Below are 19,919 nucleotides of genomic sequence, written 5' to 3' on the forward strand. Positions count from 1 at the left end.
GAGTCCTTCCAAAATCCTATAAAAAATGGCTCTGAACCAATTCTAGAACTGCAGAACCCACAAAACAGCAGATGGAAGCAGGGCTCCAGCCCAGGACAGCCCGGATGGTCTCTGGGTGAGGTCTATCCCACACGGAGCTGGGAGCTGGGAGCTGGGAGCTGGGAGCTGGGAGTGGAGCAAAGCAGAGCCCAGCAGGAGCAGCTTGGACCAACCAGACCAGGAGCTGGGCGGAGTGGGCCCCAGTGCCCTGATTCAGTGAGCTGTGGCAGTTACCAGACTTCTCAACCCACAAACACCAAAGACAGTAGAGAAGGTTAGTGGGAAAAGCTGAGGGAGTGGAAGGAGTTCAAGGTTCGGCCACCACCCCCGGGGCAGCAGAGGTGGGGCAGCTACAGTTGCTGTTGTTTCCGGCCCCAGGACCACCTAGTGGGAGGAATTAAGTGGCAGATCAGAGCAGGAGTGCACAGCCTGCTGAAGATCTAAACCCAGTCCCGGTTGGGGGTTCTTGGGGAAGGAGGAGTGCTGGTGTGGCAGAGCTGGCACATCCCCCCCAAACGTGGAACATAGAACTCTTCAGTCTACAAGCATTCATACCCCACTGAAAAACTCAAGGGTCAAATTAGTTGGTTGGGAATATGGTCAGGCAGCAAAAACACACCCAGATTCAGTCTCAGACTTTGGATTCTTTCTTTGGTGACAAAGAAGACCAAAACATATAGCCTAAAGAAGTCAACAAAGTGCAAGAGCCTACATCAAAATCCTCCAAGAAAAACATGAACTAGTCCCAGGCCATGGAAGAGCTCAAAAAGGATTTGGAAAAGCAAGTTAGAGAAGTAGAGGAAAAATTGGGAAGATAAACGAGAAGGATGCAAGAAAACCATGAAAAACAAGTCAATGATTTGCTAAAGGAGACCCGAAAAATACACTGAAGAAAACAACACCTTAAAAAATAGACTAACTCAAATGGCAAAAGAGCTCCAAAAAGCCAATGAGGAGAAGAATGCCTTGAAAGAGAGAATTAGCCAAATGGAAAAGGAGGTCCAACGGACCACTGAGGAAAATACTACCTTAAAAATTAGATTGGAGCGAGTCAAAGCTAGTGACTTTATATGTATAGAGAGAGAGCAGACACAGGGTGAGTTGAAGATGAAGGGAAGATACCTAAAAGAAATAAAATCAAATTAAGGGATGAGAGAGGAATATATTGAGAAAGGGAGATAGGGAGAGATAGAATGGGGTGGAGTATCTCACATAAAGTTGGCAAGAGGAAGCAGTTCTGTGGGAGGAGGGGAGAGGGCAGGTGAGGAGGAAATGAGTGAATCTTGCTCTCATCAAATTTGTCCTGAGTAGGGAATACCATACATACTCAATTGGGTATCTTACCCCACAGGAAAGAAGAGGGAAGAAGATAAAAAAGGGGGGATGATGGAGGGGAGGGCAGACGGGGGTGGTGGTAATCAGAAACAAACACTTTGGAAAGGGGACAGGGTCAAGGGAGAAAATTCAATAAAGGGGGATGGGTTGCGAAGGAGAAAAATATAGTTAGTCTTCCACAACATGAGTACTGTGGAAGGGTTATACATAATGATACACATGTGGCCTATGTTGAATTGCTTGACTTCTTAGGGAGGGTGGGTAGGAAGGGAAGAGGGAAAAGAATTTGGAACTCAAAGTTTTAAAAACAGATGTTCAAAAACAACAAAAAAATTTTTTGCATGCAACTAGAAAATAAGATACACGGGCAATGGGGCATAGAAATTTATCTTGCCCTACAAGAAAGGAAGGGAAAAGGGGATGGGAGGGGAGTGGGGTGACAGAAGGGAGGGCTGACTGGGGAACAGGGCAACCAGAAGATATGTCATTTTGGAGTGGGGGGGAGGGTAGAAATGGGGAAAAATTTGTAATTCAAACTCTTGTGAAAATCATTGCTGAAAACTAAATATGTCAAATAAAAAAATTAATTAATTAATTAATTTTTAAAAAGCAAATATAAAAATTATATAGAAACAAATGTACTGAATTTATTTGTAAAGCCATTCCTAACCTTCTTAAATTTGCGGTGTTATTGCTCTCAGAAGTCCCAGCAAACATTTATTGTTCAGGCAATGGAGTAAGTGCCTAAATCAGTGTTAGTGCTTTTTCTTATTTGGTGACCTTAGATAATGTGTAATTTCTATACAAATCAGGAGAGGCAACACAATTGAAATATTGAGAATATATGCTTTTTTTTAATGGAAGGAATTAAATTAGATGGGACAGGTAGGTGGTACAGTAGATAGAGTGCTAGGCTTGGAGTCAGGAAGTCAATTGTGGCCTCAGATACTTACTAGCTATGTGATCCTGGGCAAGTCACTAAGCCCTGTTTGCTTCAGTTTCCACATCTGTAACATCAGTTGGAGAAGAAAATGGCAGACCACTCTAGTACCTTTGCCAAGAAGAGCTGAAAGGAAGTTACAAAGGGTCAAACATGACTCAAAACAACTGTGAATAACAACCATAATAACATCAAAGTTAGATATTATGAAATGTTTTTGCAATTTTGACATGGAAAATGGAAAATAAAAACTCACAAGTAAACTGAAAACATTTAGTTGGGGGGGGGGGGGCAGAGCCAAGATGGCAGCTGGAAATCAGGGACTAGTGTGAGCTCCCTTCCAGGTCCCTCCAAAAACCTATAAAAAATGGCTCTGAACAAATACTAGAAGCTGGTGGGAGGAATTAAGTGGCAAATCAGAGCAAGAGTGCAGAGCCTGCTGAAGATCCCAGTCAGGTCCTGGCTGGTGGTTCTTGGGGAAGAAGGAGTGCTGGTGTGGCAGAGCTGGCTGTATAGAAATAGCTCTGAAAACAACAGCACATCCCCTCAAGCTTAGAACAAAGTACTCTTTACTCTACAAGCAGTCATACCCTGACAAAAAACTCAAGGGTCAAGTAAGTTGGCTGGGAACATGGCCAGGCAGAGAAATTGCACTCAGATTCAGTCTCAGACTGTGGAATCTTTCTTTGGTGACAAAGAAGACCAAAGTATACAGCCAGAAGAAGTCAACAAAGTCAAAGAGACTACATCAAAAGCCTCCAAGAAAAACATGAACTGGTCTTAGGCCATGGAAGAGCTCAAAAAGGATTTGGAAAAGAAAGTTAGAGAAGTAGAGGAAAAATTGGGAAAAGAAATGAGAATGATGCAAGAAAACCATGAAAAACAAGTCGATGACTTGCTAAAGGAGAACCAAAAAATGCTGAAAAAATCACTGAAGAAAACAACACCTTAAAAAATAGACTAACTCAAATGGCAAAAGAGCTCCAAAAAGCCAATGAGGAGAAGAATGCCTTGAAAGGCATAATTTTCCAAATGGAAAGGGAGGTCCAAAAAACCACTGAAGAAAATAACACCTTAAAAATGAGATTGGAGCAAGTGGAAGCTAGTGACGTTGTGAGAAATCAAGATATTATAAAACAGAACCAAGGGAATGAAAAAATGGAAGACAATGTGAAATATCTCATTGGAAAAACCACTGACTTGGAAAATAGATCCAGGAGAGATAATTTAAAAATTATTGGACTACCTGAAAGCCATGATCAACCAAAGAGCCCAGATATCATCTTTCAAGAAATTATCAAGGAGAACTGCCCTGATATTCTAGAGCCACAGGGTAAAATAGAAATTGAAAGAATCCATCGATTGCCTCCTCAAAAAGATCCCCAAAAGAAAACTCCTAGGAATATTGTTGCCAAATTCCAGAGCACCCAGATCAAGGAGAAAATACCGCAAGCAGCCAGAAAGAAACAATTTGAGTATTGGGAAACATAATCAGAATAAACCAAGATCTAGCACCTTCAACATTGAGGGATCAAAGGGCTTGGAATACAATATTCCAGAGGTCAGTGGAGCTAGGATTAAAACCAAGAATCACCTTCCCAGCAAAACTGAGTATCATGCTCCAAGGCAAAATAAGGATTTTCGATGAAGTAGAGGACTTCAAGCTTTCTCGGTGAAAAGACCAGAGCTGAATAGAAAACTTGACTTTGAAACACAAGAATCAAGAGAAGGATGAAAAGGTAAGCAAGAAAGAGAAATCACAAGGGACTTGCTAAAATGGAACTGTTTTGTTTACATTCCTACTTGGAAAGGATGATGTGTTATGATTCATGAGAGCCTCAGTATTAGGGGTAGTTGAATGCAATATGCATATAGGTATATATATATATATATATATCATATTAGTATGTATGATGTGTGGTATGTATGTTGCATATATACACATACACAACATATTACATATATACATGTGTGTAGGTATGTATATATGTATGGTTGTATATATATATGTGTTTGTGTGTATATATATATATTGTATATATATATATATATTATATAGGCTGAGGAGAGAGAAGAAGAGAGAGAGAGAGGAGATGAGCGAGAGAGGAGAGGGCACAGGGTGAGTTGAATATGAAGGGATGATATCTAAAAAAAAAACAAATTAGGGAATGAGAGTGGAATATATCAAGAGAGGGAGAAAGGAAGAGATAGAATGGGGTAAATCATCTCACATAAAAGTGGCAAGAACAAGCAGTTCTGTAGGAAGGGAAGAGGTGGGGGGGGAATGAGTGAACCTTGCTTTCATCAGATTTGACCTGAGGAGGGAATACCATACACACTCAACTGGGTATCTTACCCCACAGGAAAGAAGGAGGAAGAAGATAAAAAAGTGGGGATGATAGAAGGGAGGACAGATGGGGGAGGAGGCAATCAAAAACAAACACTTTCAAAAAGGCTCAGGGTCAAGGGAGAAAATTCAATAAAGGGGGATAAGATAGGAAAGAGCAAAATATAGTTAGTCTTTCACAACATGAGTATTGTGGAAGGGTTTTACATAATGATACACATGTGGCCTATGTTGAATTGCTTGCCTCATTAGGGAGGGTGGGTGGGGAGGGAAGAGGGGAGAGAATTTGGAACTCAAAGTTTTAAAAATAGATATTCAAAAACAAAAAAAAATTACGTGTAACTAGGAAATAAGATACACAGGCAATGGTGTGTAGGAATTTATCTTGCCCAACAAGAAAGGAAAGGAAAAGGGGATGGGAGGGGAATGGGGTGACAAAAGGGAAGGCTGACTGGGGAATGGGGCAACCAGAATATATGCCATCTTGGAGTGGGGGCAGGAGGAGGGTAGAAATGGGGAGAAAATTTGTAATTCAAACTTTTGTGAAAATCAATGCTGAAAACTAAATATATTAAATAAATTAAATAAAAAATAATTGAAAAAAACATTTATTTGGAAATACTGAGGTGACAAATGAGACAAGGTTGATTATACTCATAAGAAAAAAAAGTTAACTCTCAATCACCCCTTCAAAATAAAGACTCTGGCTGTTTTACTAAATTTCCCTGATCATAGCATGTAAAATAAAATGAATTTCTTTTCTCTACAACTTCATTTATTATAATTGTACACAAGCACTAGTAACAAAAGAAGATAGTTCTTAAAGTCAGAACACCTGTGTTTGAGTCCTATCTCGGATGTTAGTTTCACAAGTGTAAACAAATTGTTCAACCTCAGTTTATTCCTCTGCAAATGAGGGCAATAATACATTATTTGTATCACAGGGCTATTATGAGGTGAACCATGATAAAATTTCAAAGTGCTATTTGAATGAAAGCTATTTTAATATGATTTTAAATCTACACCAGGAAATTATGTCATAACATTGACCAAAGCTTCTGAATACGGAACACAAATAAAGATATTTTAATTTATGACTTATACTTTTAGGTTTTCAGTTCAGAAAAATGATATTTTCTTTCCCTTTCAGATTTTTTTTTGCAGTTAGGATACGTTGCTATATAGTAACAAATAGATAGTTACTTTTATGTTGTCTGCTTTGATATATAAAGAGTATACTTTTTGAGACTGAGACAAGCATGGAATTTCTCTTTTAAAAATAAAATATTATTTATTAAAATAAATAGAATATTGCCAAATAGCATACACTTAATACAGTGTCAAATAATATATGCAAGATAGAGAATGGGTCTCAAATTCAGAAAAAATGGGTTAAAGCCTTATCTTTGACACATACTAACTGTTTGGCTCTAAGCAAGTCATTTAATCTCTCACTGTCCCGGACAACTTTCTAATATTTAAGTTGCTTCCTTCCTGGGATATCAATGATATCATAGGTCCAGATAAAAGAAAAGCAAAACAAAACAAAGATACTTAGTGAAAGTCTTATAAATATAATAAATGCTAAAGTAAAATTGGTACTTTACTCATCCATTTATCAACGCTTCATAATTGTAGTATTATCTACTATATCTCTGCACTCATGAGAGTCTTAGGTCTTTGAAGCAACCATAACCTTAATGTTAGTCTGGTTAGTATGAAACTGCAGAGAAGTAGCTCATAGTTTACTCTTTCTCCATCATTTATCAGTTGTGGAAACCTTTTAGTGTCTATTTGAATACCTATGATGCTCCTCTCCATAGCCCCAGATACATATGAAAAGTGAAGTGGTCCTTCTATGTTTACACACAAAGAATAAATCTTTGAACATCTTCTCAGGTCAAGAGATGCTGCAGTGAGGCATGGAGAACTTACATCAATAGTAGTAGGGATAAATACTGCATCCATGGAATAGAGAACTCTGAGGTAGACACCTTTTCTATAACTTAGTCTTACAAAGTTTTCTAGTGGACTTGGAGGTTAATTGACTTATGCAGATCAGTATGTGTCAGAGGCAGGATTTGAACCCTTAGTCTTCCGGGCTTAAGGCTACTTCTCTGTCCCTTATACCACAACTACCTTTCCATAGTAATAAGATTCTAAGTTTTACCAAGCATTTTCCTTCCAGAAGTTAAAAAAAAACATCAAAGACTCTTATAAGTGTGTCAGCTTCCTTTCATGGGAAAACACTTCCAATTCCCTTCTTGGTAATCACAGTGGCAAGATCATCAGGTTATTTTCAAAGAAGCCCAAAGTTCAAGGCTTATTATTGACCCTGTAAGCACGGAATTATCAAGTTCAAATGCCCATATCCCTGCCTGACTGCTGACTGTTCTGCAACACCTATGGTGACAGAAATGTAGTTGTTCTTCTCTAGTTCTTTTATTTTTTTTCCCCAATTACATGTAAAAACAATTTTTAACATTCATTTTTAAAGCTTTGAGTTCCAAATTCTCTCCCTTCCTCCTCTGCATTGAGAAGGCAAACAATTCCACGTGTAGTCATAAACATGTGTAGTCATACAAAATATTTCCGTAACAGTCATGTGGTGAGAGAAAACATAGACCAAAAGAAGAATATAAATCTCAAGAAAAATAAAGAAAAAATTAAAAGTATGCTTCAATCTCTATTCAGGCACCATCAGTTCTTTCTCTGAGGATGAATAGCATTTTTCATCATAGGTCCTTCAGAGTTGTTTTAGATCATTGCTTGGATTGCTGAGAATAACTAATTCATTTACAGCTGATCATCTTACAATATAACTATTATTTTGTACACAGTACAGTTGACTCTGCACTAGCTCATGTAAGTCTTTCCAGGTTTTTCTGAGAGCTTCCTACTAATTTTTTATAGCACAATAGTGTGTTCCATCATAATCACATATCATAATTTGTTCAGTCATTCCCCAATTGATAGGCATCCCCTCAATTCTTTGCCACCAGAAAAGGGTTGCTATAAACATGTTTGTACATATAAGTCCTTTTCCTTTTTTTGTTTTCTTGTATCTTTTGGGATATAGACCTAGTAGTGGTATTACTAGGTCAAAGAGTATGCATGATTTTAAAGCCCTTTTGACATAGATCCAAATTTTTCTACAGAATATTTTTCAGTTCACAACTACAACCACAGTGCATTAATGTCTCATTTTCCCCCATCCCTTCCAACATTTGTCATTTTCCTTTTTTATTCTATTAGCCAATTTAATAAGTATGAGGTAGTACCTCAGAATTGTTTTGATTTATATTTCTCGAATCAGTAGTGACTTAGAGCATTTTTTCATATGACTATAGATAGCTTTGGGTACTTCATCTGAAAATTGTTCAAATCCTTTGATCAGTTATCAACTGGGTAGTGACTTATGTTTTTATAAACTTGACTAAGTTCTCTATACATTTGGGAAATAAGACCTTTATCAGAGATATTTGCTTCAATTTTTTTTTTCATATTTAGTATTGCTAACTATATTTCCCTCCATCTTATCCCTCCACCCCAATTATTTTATTCTCTCTCTCCTTGTCTCACATCAAAAGTGTTTTTCTTCTGGCTATCCTTCCCCCAAGCTGCTCTCCCTTCTGTCACCCCCCCATTTTCTTATGCTCTTCCCCTCTTATTTTCCTCTAAGGTAAGATAGTTTTATGCTCAATTTAACATGTATGTTGTTCCCTCTTTGAGCCAATTCTGATGAGAGTAAAGTTCACTCACTCCCCCTCATCATCCCTCTTTCCCTCCACTTTTGTAAAAGCTTTTTCTTATCTCTTTTATGTGAGATAATTTACCCCATTCTATATTTCCCTTTCCCTTTTTCCCAGGACATTTCTCTCTCACCTCTTAATTTTATTTTTAAAGCTATCATCACTTCATATTCAACTCACACCTGTACCCTCTGTCCCTAATAATAAGAAAATTCTAATGAGTTATCTATCTAATCTAATGAGTATCATCTTCCTATGTAGGAATGTAAACAGTTTAACCTTATTAAGATGTTTATGATTGCCCTTTCCTGTTTACCTATTTATGCTTCTTTTGAGTCTTGTATTTGAAAGTCAGATTTTCTATTTAGCTCTGTTCTTTTCATCAAGAATGCTTAAAAATCCTGGGTTTTGTTGCATGTCTATTTTTTCTCCTGAAGGGATTATACTCAGTTTTCCTGGATAGGTGATTCTTAGTTGTAATTCTAGGGCCTTTGCCTTCTAAAATATATTAGTACAAGCCCTCCAACCCTTTAATTTAGAAGCTGCTAATTCTGGTGTTATCCTGCCTGTGGATCCATGATACTTGAATCATTTCTTTCTGGTTGCTTACAATGCTTTTTTCCTTGACCTGGGAGGTCTAGAATTTGGTCGTAATATTTGTGGGGGTTTTCATTTTGAGATCAGTAGATTATTTCAATTTCAATTTTGCCCTCTGGTTCTAGAATATCAAGGAAGTTTTCCTTGATAAATTCTTGAAAGGTCATGTCTAGGCTCTTTTTTTTGATCATGATTTTCAGGTAGTCCAATATTTTAAAATTATCTCTCTTGTGTCTGTTTTCCAGGTCATTTGTTTTTCCAATGAGATATTTTGCATTGTCAAATTTTTTTTCATTCTTTTTGGTTTTGTTTTATTGTTGCCTGATTTCTTATAAAGTCATTAGTTTCCATTTGCTCTGTTCTAATTTTAAAGGACTACTTTTCTTCAGTGAGCTTTTCTATCTCCTTTTCCATTTGACCAATTCTACTTTTTAAAGAGTTTTTTTCTTCAGTGAATTTTTGTGTTTCTTTTTCCATTTTGCCAATTCTGCTTTTTGAGCTATTATTTTTCTAGGTATTTTTAAAATGTCTCCTTTACAATTGACTTGTTTTTTCTTGATTTTCTTGCATCACTCTCATTTCTCTTCCCAATTTTTCCCCTACCTCACTTACTTGATTTTCAAAATCCTTTTTGAGATCTTCCATGGCCTGAGACCAATTCGCATTTTTCTTAGAGGCTTTGGATATAGGAGCTTTGACTTTACTATCTTCTCAGATATCTCAAGAGTGTGTGTTTTGATTTTCCTTGTCACCATAGTAACTTTCTCTAGTCAGAATGCTCTTTTCTGTGAGTGACCACAAGAATTCTTTTCTGCCCTAGAGCTGTGAGGAGAGTCCCTGCTCCAGAGTGGCAACAAGCTCTGGTGTTCTAGTTTGGTGTGCTGCTGGTGTGTTGCCACTTGGACTGCCACCCAGGACTGCAACCTGGATCTGAGTATGGGCAAAGAAACAGAGTTCTGCCTCAGTGTTAGCAGAGATCCATGTAATCTCCTTCTGACCAGTTGTTCAACCCACTTAACATCTGCAGGCTGACAGCTCTGAAAGCAGCTGCAGCTGCAGCTGCAGATGCTGCTGCTGATTCAGCAGCTCCCAAGGCCTGCTGTTGGTTTGCTGGGGTTGGGTCTGCCCTGGCACAGCCTGTGAGCTGGACTGTATTCTACTCTCATCCAGGTGCTACAGACCTTTCCTGCTGACTTTCTAATTTTTGTTAGCTGGAAAATTATTTCACCCCATCATTTTATGAGTTCTGCTGCTCTAATTTTTTTTTTTTTTTGTGGAATTGTTTAAAGGTGTTCAGAAGAATTTGGGGGAGAGTTCAGACTAGCTGTTGACTTTCCCTTGCCATGTTGCCTCCTCCCTCCTGCTATTCTTTTCTACTACAAAATTATCATCTGACTTTGGTAAGAATGTTTCTTGCTAATATACCTTTAAAATTGTCTTTGGGTCAAAACTCTGTGGCTGGATTTTCAAGCCATCAGAGTGTCAAAATTTGGAGAGACTTTCATTTGTGACCAGTGTATTCTCTCTATACAGAAACTATTTAATACATTTTGCACATTAGAACTAATTTAAGAAAAGAAGATAAATTGCCCTTAAAGCCTTGGGATCAAGTCAGAAGTTTGGGTTTTATACTTTCTTTTATACTTTTTAAAATATGTTTTTCTTTATATGTTTTTCTATGCTTTCTGACTTCTCTGCATCATCTCTACCATAAAGTTGAAGTGGAAGAGAAGAGAAATGATCAAACACCAAAATGACACAAATCAGAATGTGAAAAATCCTATGAATAGTTGTGGCAAATCCAAGACAATTTATCAGGGATTTCTATGCAGTTACCTACTTTTGTTTTACCTCTGGGAGAAAGTGAACAGCTTTATTTTTCTGCCATTATACATTGCCCATTATTCCCTTTTCACAAGTGAAGAAACTGAGACAGAAAGAGTTTAAATGACTTGTTCAAGGTCACACAGCTACTGTTTGAGATTAAATTTAAACTCGGATCACTGATTCCAGGTCTAGTGATCTAGGCACTGAACAACACTGCTATGTATGTAGGTATGTATTATGCATATACATGTATATCATGTACATGCTTATGTATTCAAATATGCCTATAGATACAGAGATAGATGTAACATTTATTTCTGGGCAAGTTATTTAACTTCTTTGGAACTCAGTTCCCACCATCTGTAACATGAGGAAATTGAACTAGATGACCACAAAGGTCTCTTCCAGCTACCGATGTACAACTCTATGGAAGAATTCCTGAATTGTTGCAACCTAATATGTTCTTCCTATCTCCTAATGGAACCTAGTGAATAGAAACTATTACTGGTTTTGTGTTTGTGTCCTTGGGGAGCTAGGTGGCATGTTGGACAGAGCGCCAGCCCTGAAGTCAGGAGGATTCATCTCCTTGAGTTCAAGTCTGGCCTCAGACACTTACTAGTTGTGTAACTGTGAATAAATCACTTAACTCTGTTTGCCTAAGTTTTCTCAACTATAAAATGAGCTGGAGAAGGAAATGGCAAACCACTTCAGTGTCTTTGCCAAGAAAAACCCAAATGGGGCCCCCAAATATCAGAACATGACTGAAACAACAGCAAAACAAAAATTTGCATTCCTAGCATCTTGTGGAGTTCCTAGTCGTTTAATAAATACATATTGAATTGAAGAGTCTAATATAATGTGGAATAAACTAATGTAACCTATTTGTTTTAAAGATGTGGAAACAAAAATGGAAGTGAAAGAATTATTCCAAGCCAAGCAAGTAGTTAAAGAAGGACCAGAACCCAGTTCAACTTCCACGATAGTGTTCTTTTCAAACTACTCTGCTGCTTCCTTATGATATATATCCCTTCCTATCTATTGCTCTTTGGGGAGAGTCTTCCATGAGACTATAAAAGACACAGCAGTAAAATTTATGAAAGAAGGAATAATGTGTTTGTAAAATACCATAGAATGAAAGAATCTAGATAAAGGGCAAACCATAACAGACAACTATATCTTTTTCCCCCTATTGATATACAAAGGAATGAGATGTCCTTTATAGAGATTACTGAATATATTTTTGATATTATGTCAGCTGTCATTTTATTTACAGTTTTCCATAGAGCACTCATTCAACTAGTTCCATTTGATATTACTTTTAAATCCCACATAGCCTTAATCATCATCTTGAAAATGTTTACAAAATAAGTATTTTATTTCACCTATTCTTTTTTCCTCTGGTTAAGATAAATTGCATCTTGTCTTTTGCTCTTCAATTTTCATGACATGAAATGTCATCTACCTGCATAATGAAGAATTTACAGGTTTAGAAAACCATGTTTAATTTCTAAAAATGACATTATTTGGTATTGGTATTTAGTGTGTTCTGAACAGGTTAAAACTGTAAAATGGCTTTCATTTAAGTCTAAATAAATGCTTTCTGAACTTTGTGATATTTAATTGTAATTTGCAATATTAATTGCTGGACACAAATGTTGAAGACATATTGAAGAAGTCCTTAATTACTTGAGTACTTGGTTTAAAATAGCTAATTACAATCTATATTTTCCTTACTTGTGAATGAGACCTTGATATTTGTTAAAAAAAATCAATATAAGTTACATTCTTGGCTCCTCCCTTTCATATCTCATATTCCACATATCATTAGTTCAACAATTTTACTCATTTCTTACTTTGAAATGCATCTATACCAATACTATATATACTAAATACAAAATTTAGCCAACATGCCTTGCCTCAAGAAGCTTGTCATTTGCAAAGATGCTTGCAATTCCAGAAGCATCACCTAAATTATTGCTATTGTTGATTATTGTTCTAATATCCTTTTCCCTTCCCATTCCTACCTCTGTTTTCTAAGCCTATTTATGACATTGAATTACCTCAGTAGCTATCTAGATTATATTTCTGATTCTGGTCTTTCCCCACCTCCATTTTTGTGTACTAAATACTACTTCCAGACTAATCCTCGTGAAACAAAATTTAAAGGACATTGATTTCCAAATGAGGGCAAAGGATAGGAAGCTGCACTGCATTCTGTAGATGACAGGTTGGTAAGCTTGACCTTTATCTCCACATAATTCTAAAAGATAATGTTAAATATACAGTTTTTATATATTCGGGGCAAGAGTAAAAAGAAAACAATGTAGGGTTCATTAGTAGTTAGCTTGTGCTCATTAACAATATCATGCCAAGAAGGGCAGAGCCAAGATGGTGGATTAGAGGCAACAACCCAGCCAAACTCTCCTAACATTTCCCTCCAAATAACTTTAAAATAATGCATTATATGAATTTTGGAATAACAAAGCCAGTAAAAGTCAGGGTGATACATGTTCTTCTAATCTAAGACTACTTAGGAAGTTGGCAAGAGAGGTCTGTGACACTCTGGTGGGGCCTGGCCCAGAGCACATGCTGTGGTGGCAGCATCAACTGTAAACCCTATTAGTGTCTCTGACAGCAGCAGCAGCTTCAGCAGTTCTCAGTTCAGACATGGTAAGATGGATGGACAGCTGGTAAGAAAGAGATCACAAAGGACAATTTGCCAGCACTGGAAGCACCTGATTGGCAACTATGTTACCCATATTTAACTTTGGGTCACAATTCCAGGACAGAGAGTTGCACTCATGACTCACAAGGGAGCAGAGGCCCTGGCCACAGAGATTCACTAGCAGTTGTGACTACAGGAGAGCAGGTGACCTGGTCACAATTCCAGGGCCAAAAAGAGCATTAGCACTTGCAGCTACAGAGGAACTATGACCTTTCCTGAGTAAAGTCCAGAGTCCCAACCAAGACAACAGTGACCATACCTCTTCTCAGATCACACCACCTTAGAAGCACTGAAAACTTGTAGATTCCTAGAACTAGATCTGAAAATAGGTACATTAAAAAGTTTGAAGCTAAGGAAAAACCTTCCCATGCCCAGGTGAGCAGAGCCCAACTTTAGCATAAAGTTCAGAGTCAAGAAATATGCTGGAAAAATTAGCAAATAAGAAAAAAAAGAGCTATAAATAGCTTTTATGGTGGCAGGGAAGACAAAGAAACAAACTCAGAAGATAACAATTTGAAAACATATTCAACCAGAGCCTTGAAGAAAAAATGCTAATTGAATACAAGCCCAACAAGAATTCCTGGTAATGGGGCAGAGCCAAAATGGCAGCTGGAAAAGCAGGGACTCGCTTAAGATCTTCCCCAGGTCCCTCCAACCACCTATTAAAAATGACTCTGAACAAATTATAGAGCTACAAAACCCATGAAATAACAGAGGGAGACAAGTCTCCAGCCCAAGACAGCCTGGATGGTCACTGGGAAGGGTCTATCACACTGTGCTGGGAGCAGAGAGCTGCCCAGTGTGGGCTACACGAGGACCAGTCAGATAGGGAGTTGGGTGCAGCAGTCTGTAGGGCCATGAATCACTGAGCTGTGGCAGTTGACAGACTTCTCAACCCACAGATGCCAAAGACAAGAAGGTAGGTTAGTGGGGAAACTGCTGGATCATGGTGAAAGAGGTGCACGGTCTGGCCCCAGCCCTGGGGGGTGGCAGAGGTGGTGTGGCGGTGGTGGTGGCAGTAGCAGGAAGCTCCTGTGGCTCCTTCCAGAGTCCCTGGATCACACAGTGGGAGGAAGAGAGTGGTGAATCAGAGTCGGAGTGTAAGGAGCACTTTGCTGGCACTGAAGCAGAGTTCTCTTGCTTTGCCCTGCTTGGGTCTGACTTGTGGTACTGATTGGCAGTTCTTTGGGGAGGAAGAGCACAGGTGTGGCAGAGCTTGCAGTGAAGGTGGAGTACAAGCAGCTCTGAAAACAGCACCACAACCCCTAAAGTTTGGGACAAAGCACTCTCTGCTCTACAAGCAGTCATATCCTGACAAAAAGCTCAGGGGTCAAGTAGTTGGCTGGGAGCATCACCAGGCAGTGAATAAGGATTCAGACTCAGACTATAGAATCTGTTTTTGGTGAAAAAGAAGATCAAAATATATAGTCAGAAGAAGTCAACAAAGTCAAAGGGATAGGAATACCAAAGAATTAGTATCACACCATGGAAGAGCTCAAAAAGGATTTAGAAAAGCAAGTAAGAGAAGTAAGGGGAAAATTAGGAAGAGAAATGAGAGTGATGCAAGAAAACTGTGAAAAACAAGCCAATGACTTGCTAAAGGAGACCCAAAAGAGTACTGAAGAAAAGAGCTCCAAAAAGCCAATGAAGAGAAGAATGCCTTGAAAGGCAGAATTAGCCAAATGGAAAAGGAGGTCCTAAAGACCACTGAAGAAAATACCACATTAAAAATTAGATTGGAGCAAGTGGAAGCTAGTGACTTTTTGAGAAATCAAGAAATTATAAACAGAACCAAAGAAATGAAAAAAAATGGAAGACAATGTGAAATATCTCTTTGGAAAAACCCCTGAAGTGGAGAATAGATCCAGGAGAGATAATTTAAAAATTATTGGACTACCTGAAAGCCATGATCAAAAAAGAGCCTAGACATCATCTTTCAAGAAATTATCAAGGAAAACTGTCCTGATATTCTAGAACAAGAGTGTAAAATAGACATTGAAAGAATCTACCAATCCCTTCTTGAAAAAGATCCCAGAAGATGGCAGCTGGAAAGCAGGGACTAGCATGAGCTCCCCGCCAAGCCCCTCCAAAAACCTATATAAAATGTTCCTGAACCAATTCTAGAACTGCAGAACCCAGAAAACAGCAGAGGGAAGCAGGGCTCCAGCCCAGGACAGCCTGGATGGTCTCTGGGTGAGGTCTATCCTGCATGGAGCTGGGAGCGGAGAAGAGCGGAGCGGAGCATAGCCCAGCTTGGGCGGTGAGGAGCAACCAGACCAGGAGCCAGGAGGAGCGGGCCCTAGCACCCTGAATCAGTGAGCTGCAGCAGTTACCAGACTTCTCAACCCACAAACACCAAAGACAACAGAGAAGGTTAGTGGGAAAAGCTGTGGGAGTGGACGGAGTTCATGGTTTGGCTACCACCCCAGGGGCAGGGGAGGTGGGGCAGCTACAGAAGTACAGCTGCAGTTGCTTCCGTCCCCAGGCCCACCTGGTGGGAAGAACTAAGTGGCAGATCAGAGCAGGAGTAAAGAGCCTGCTGAAGATCTAAGCCCAGTTCGGGTTGGGTGTCCTTGGGGAAGGAGGGGTGCTGGTGTGGCAGAGCTGGCGCATCCCCCCAAGCTTGGAACATAGTTCTCTTAACTCTACAAGCAGTCATACCCCACTGAAAAGCTCAAGGGTCAAGTTAGTTGGCTGGGAACATTAACAGGAAGCGAAAACGCACCCAGATTCAGTCTCAGACTCTGGAATCTTTCTTTGGTGGCAAAGAAGACTAAAACACACAGCCAGAAGAAGTCAACAAAGTCAAAGAGCCTACAACAAAAGCCTCCAAGAAAAACATGAACTGGTCTCAGGTCATGGAAGAGTTCAAAAAGGATTTGGAAAAGCAAGTTAGAGAAGTAGAGAAAAAATTGGGAAGAGAAATGAGAAGGATGCGAGAAAACCATGAAAAACAAGTCAATGATTTGCTAAAGGAGATCCAAAAAAATACTGAAAAATATACTGAAGAAAACAACACCTTAAAAAATAGACTAACTCAAATGGCAAAAGAGCTCCAAAAAGCCAATGAGGAGAAGAATGCCTTGAAAGGCAGAATTAGCCAAATGGAAAAGGAGGTCCTAAAGACCACTGAAGAAAGTACCACATTAAAAATTAGATTGGAGCAAGTGGAAGCTAGTGACTTGATGAGAAATCAAGATAGTATAAAACAGAACCAAAGGAATGAAAAAATGGAAGACAATGTGAAATATCTCATTGGACAAAACCACTGACCTGGAAAATAGATCCAGGAGAGATAATTTAAAAATTATTGGACTACCTGAAAGCCATGATCAAAAAAAGAGCCTAGAAATCATCTTTCAAGAAACTATCAAGGAGAACTGCCCTGATATTCTAGAGCCAGAGGGTAAAATCGAAATTGAAGGAATCCACTGATCACATCCTCAAATATATCGCAAAAATAAATCTCCTAGGAATATTGTTGCCAAATTCCAGAGCTCCCAGGTCAAGGAAAAAATACTGCAAACAGCCAGAAAGAAACAATTTGAGTATTGTGGAAACATAATCAGAATAGCCCAAGATCTAGCAGCTTCTACATTAAGGGATCGAAGGGCTTGAAATACGATATTCTGGAGGTCAATGGAGCTAGGATTAAAACAAATAATCACCTATCAGCAAAACTGAGTATCATGCTCCAAGGCAAAATATGGATTTTCAATAAAATAGAGGACTTTCAAGCTTTCTCAGTGACAAGACCAGAGCTGAATAGAAAATTTGACTTTCAAACACAAGAATCAAGAGAAATACGAAAAGGTAATCAAGAAAAAAGTAGAAGAAAAAGAAATTGCAAGGGACTTACTAAAGTTGAACTGTTTTGTTTACATTCCTACATGGAAAGATGATGTGTATGATTCATGAGACCTCAGTATTAGGGTAGCTGAAGGGAATATGCATATATATATATATATATATATATATATATATATATATATGTGTGTGTGTGTGTGTGTGTGTGTGTGTGTATATATGTGTGTATATATATATATATATATATATATATATATATATATATATATATACAGAGAGAGAGAGGGAGAGAGAGAGAGAGAGAGAGAGAGAGAGAGAGAGAGAGAGAGAGCACAGGGTGAGTTGAAGATGAAGGGAAGATACCTAAAAGAAATAAAATAAAATTAAGGGATGACAGAGGGAGATAGGGAAAGATAGAATGGGGTAAATTATCTCACATAAAAGTGGCAAGAAAAAGCAGTTCTGTAGGAAGAGAAGAGAAGGCAGGTGAGGGGGAATGAGTGAATCCTGCTCTCATCAAATTTGACCTGAGGAGGGAATACCATACATACTCACTTGGGTATCTTACCCCACAGGAAAAATGGAGGAAGAAGATAAAAAAGGGAGAATGATAGAAGGGAGGGCAGATGGGAGTGGAGGTAATCAAAAACAAACACTTTTGAAAGCAGACAGGGCCAAGGGAGAAAATTCAATAAAGGGGGATAGGTTTGGAAGAAGCAAAATATAGTTAGTCTTTCACAACATGAGTATTGTGGAAGGGTTATAGATAATGATAATGCATGTGGCCTATGTTAAATTGCTTGACTTCTTAGGGAGGGTGGGTGGGAAGGGAAGAAGGGAAAGAATTTGGAACTCAAAATTTTAAAAACAGATGTTCATAAACAAAAATAAAAGTTTTTGCATGCAACTAGAAAATAAGATACACAGGCAATGGAGCATAGAAATTTATCTTGCCCTACAAGAAAGTAAGGGAAAAGGGGATGGGAAGGGAGTGGGGTGACAGAAGGGAGGGCTGACTGGGGAACAGGGCAACCATAATGTATGCCATCTTGGAGTGGGGGGGGGAGGGTAGAAATGGGGAGAAAATTTGTAATTCAATCTCTTGTGAAAATCAGTGCTGAAAACTAAATAAAATTTTTTTTAAAAAAAAATTTGAAAAAGATCACCAAAATATAATTTATCTCATATAAAAATGCACAAGGAAGAGCATTTAAAATGGAGGGGAAAATGGGTGGATGGTGGGAAATGTTTGAACCTCACTCTTATTTGAATTGGTTCAGAGGCAAGAATATGTAGCTATAGATATACTGATACAGATATTCATATATCTATGTACTTACTTGTGTGGAAAATTTTTTCACACAGACATACATATATGTGTGTATATGTAGTTGTTGTTTAGTAATTTTAGTCATATCCAACTCTTCAAGATACCATTTGGGGTTTTCTAATGCAAGTAGGCATTTATTAGGAATCATGTCTCCAACTACTGCATTCCAAGATGAATCAGCAATTTAGTAAGACAAAACAGGCCATTTTATAGTGTAATGATGCTGATTACAGAACAGAAATGATGAATATTAGAAAGACAGGAAGGGTTAGGTCAATGGGGGAAGTGTCTCATGCTGGATGAAACTGTGCATACAATTCCCCATATTGCATACAGAAAATCTGTTTGAGGAGGCTTGTTTGTATCATAATGATATTATAATAACCCTCTCTACATCATAAGTTCACCTTAAGCACAACTTTTGCAATTACTGTGCAAATGCCTAACTTAAAGAAAGTCCTTTCTTTTGTTTTGGGGTCCACATCCTGCTCAGGCATCCTGGTGATGCTGCTTTCTGCTTGGCTGGCTATTGTGATCCTATCTGAGATTAGATGGATGTGGTTGTGGTTGAGTGCATGGACATACCTGCTGTTTCTGTGGGAAGTATGAGGAATGGGCCTGGGGGTAGTGGCTAATTAGAGGCAGTGGCTGGGATCCCATCACAAGGACATACCTGCTGTTTCTGTGAGAAATGTGAGTTCATGACACACTTGTTGTTCAGTGAGGAATATGTGAAGAAGTTAGGATATTGAGAGAGCACCACCCCCTTCCCACTCCCACAGTGACTAGCTAGGGGCAATAGGTCTATCGTTCAGTGAAGCCTATGATTGAGTCTGGGGGCCTGTGGTGTGGTTAAAGCCAGATTGTGTGGTTATATCTGGACATGCCTATTATTCAGTGAGGCCCATAAGGAAGTTAGATTATTGGAACTGGGGATAGCTTTATTAGGATTCCATCACACTGACAACCTCCTGAAAGAGATCCCAAAATGAAAATTCCAAGGAATATTATAGCCAAATTCCAGAGCTCCCAAGACAAGGAAAAAATGTATCAACCAGCCAGAAACTATGCAAATATTATGGAACCACAGTCAGGATCACATAAGATTTAGTAGCTTCCACACTAAAGGATCAGAGGGCTTAAAATGAGATATTCTGGGTGGCAAAGGAGCTAGGATTAAAACCTAGAATAAACTAATATGCAAAATTGTGTAAAATCCT

Source organism: Trichosurus vulpecula, chromosome 6 (genome assembly GCF_011100635.1).
Source record: "Trichosurus vulpecula isolate mTriVul1 chromosome 6, mTriVul1.pri, whole genome shotgun sequence".
Classification (NCBI taxonomy): Eukaryota; Metazoa; Chordata; class Mammalia; order Diprotodontia; family Phalangeridae; genus Trichosurus; species Trichosurus vulpecula.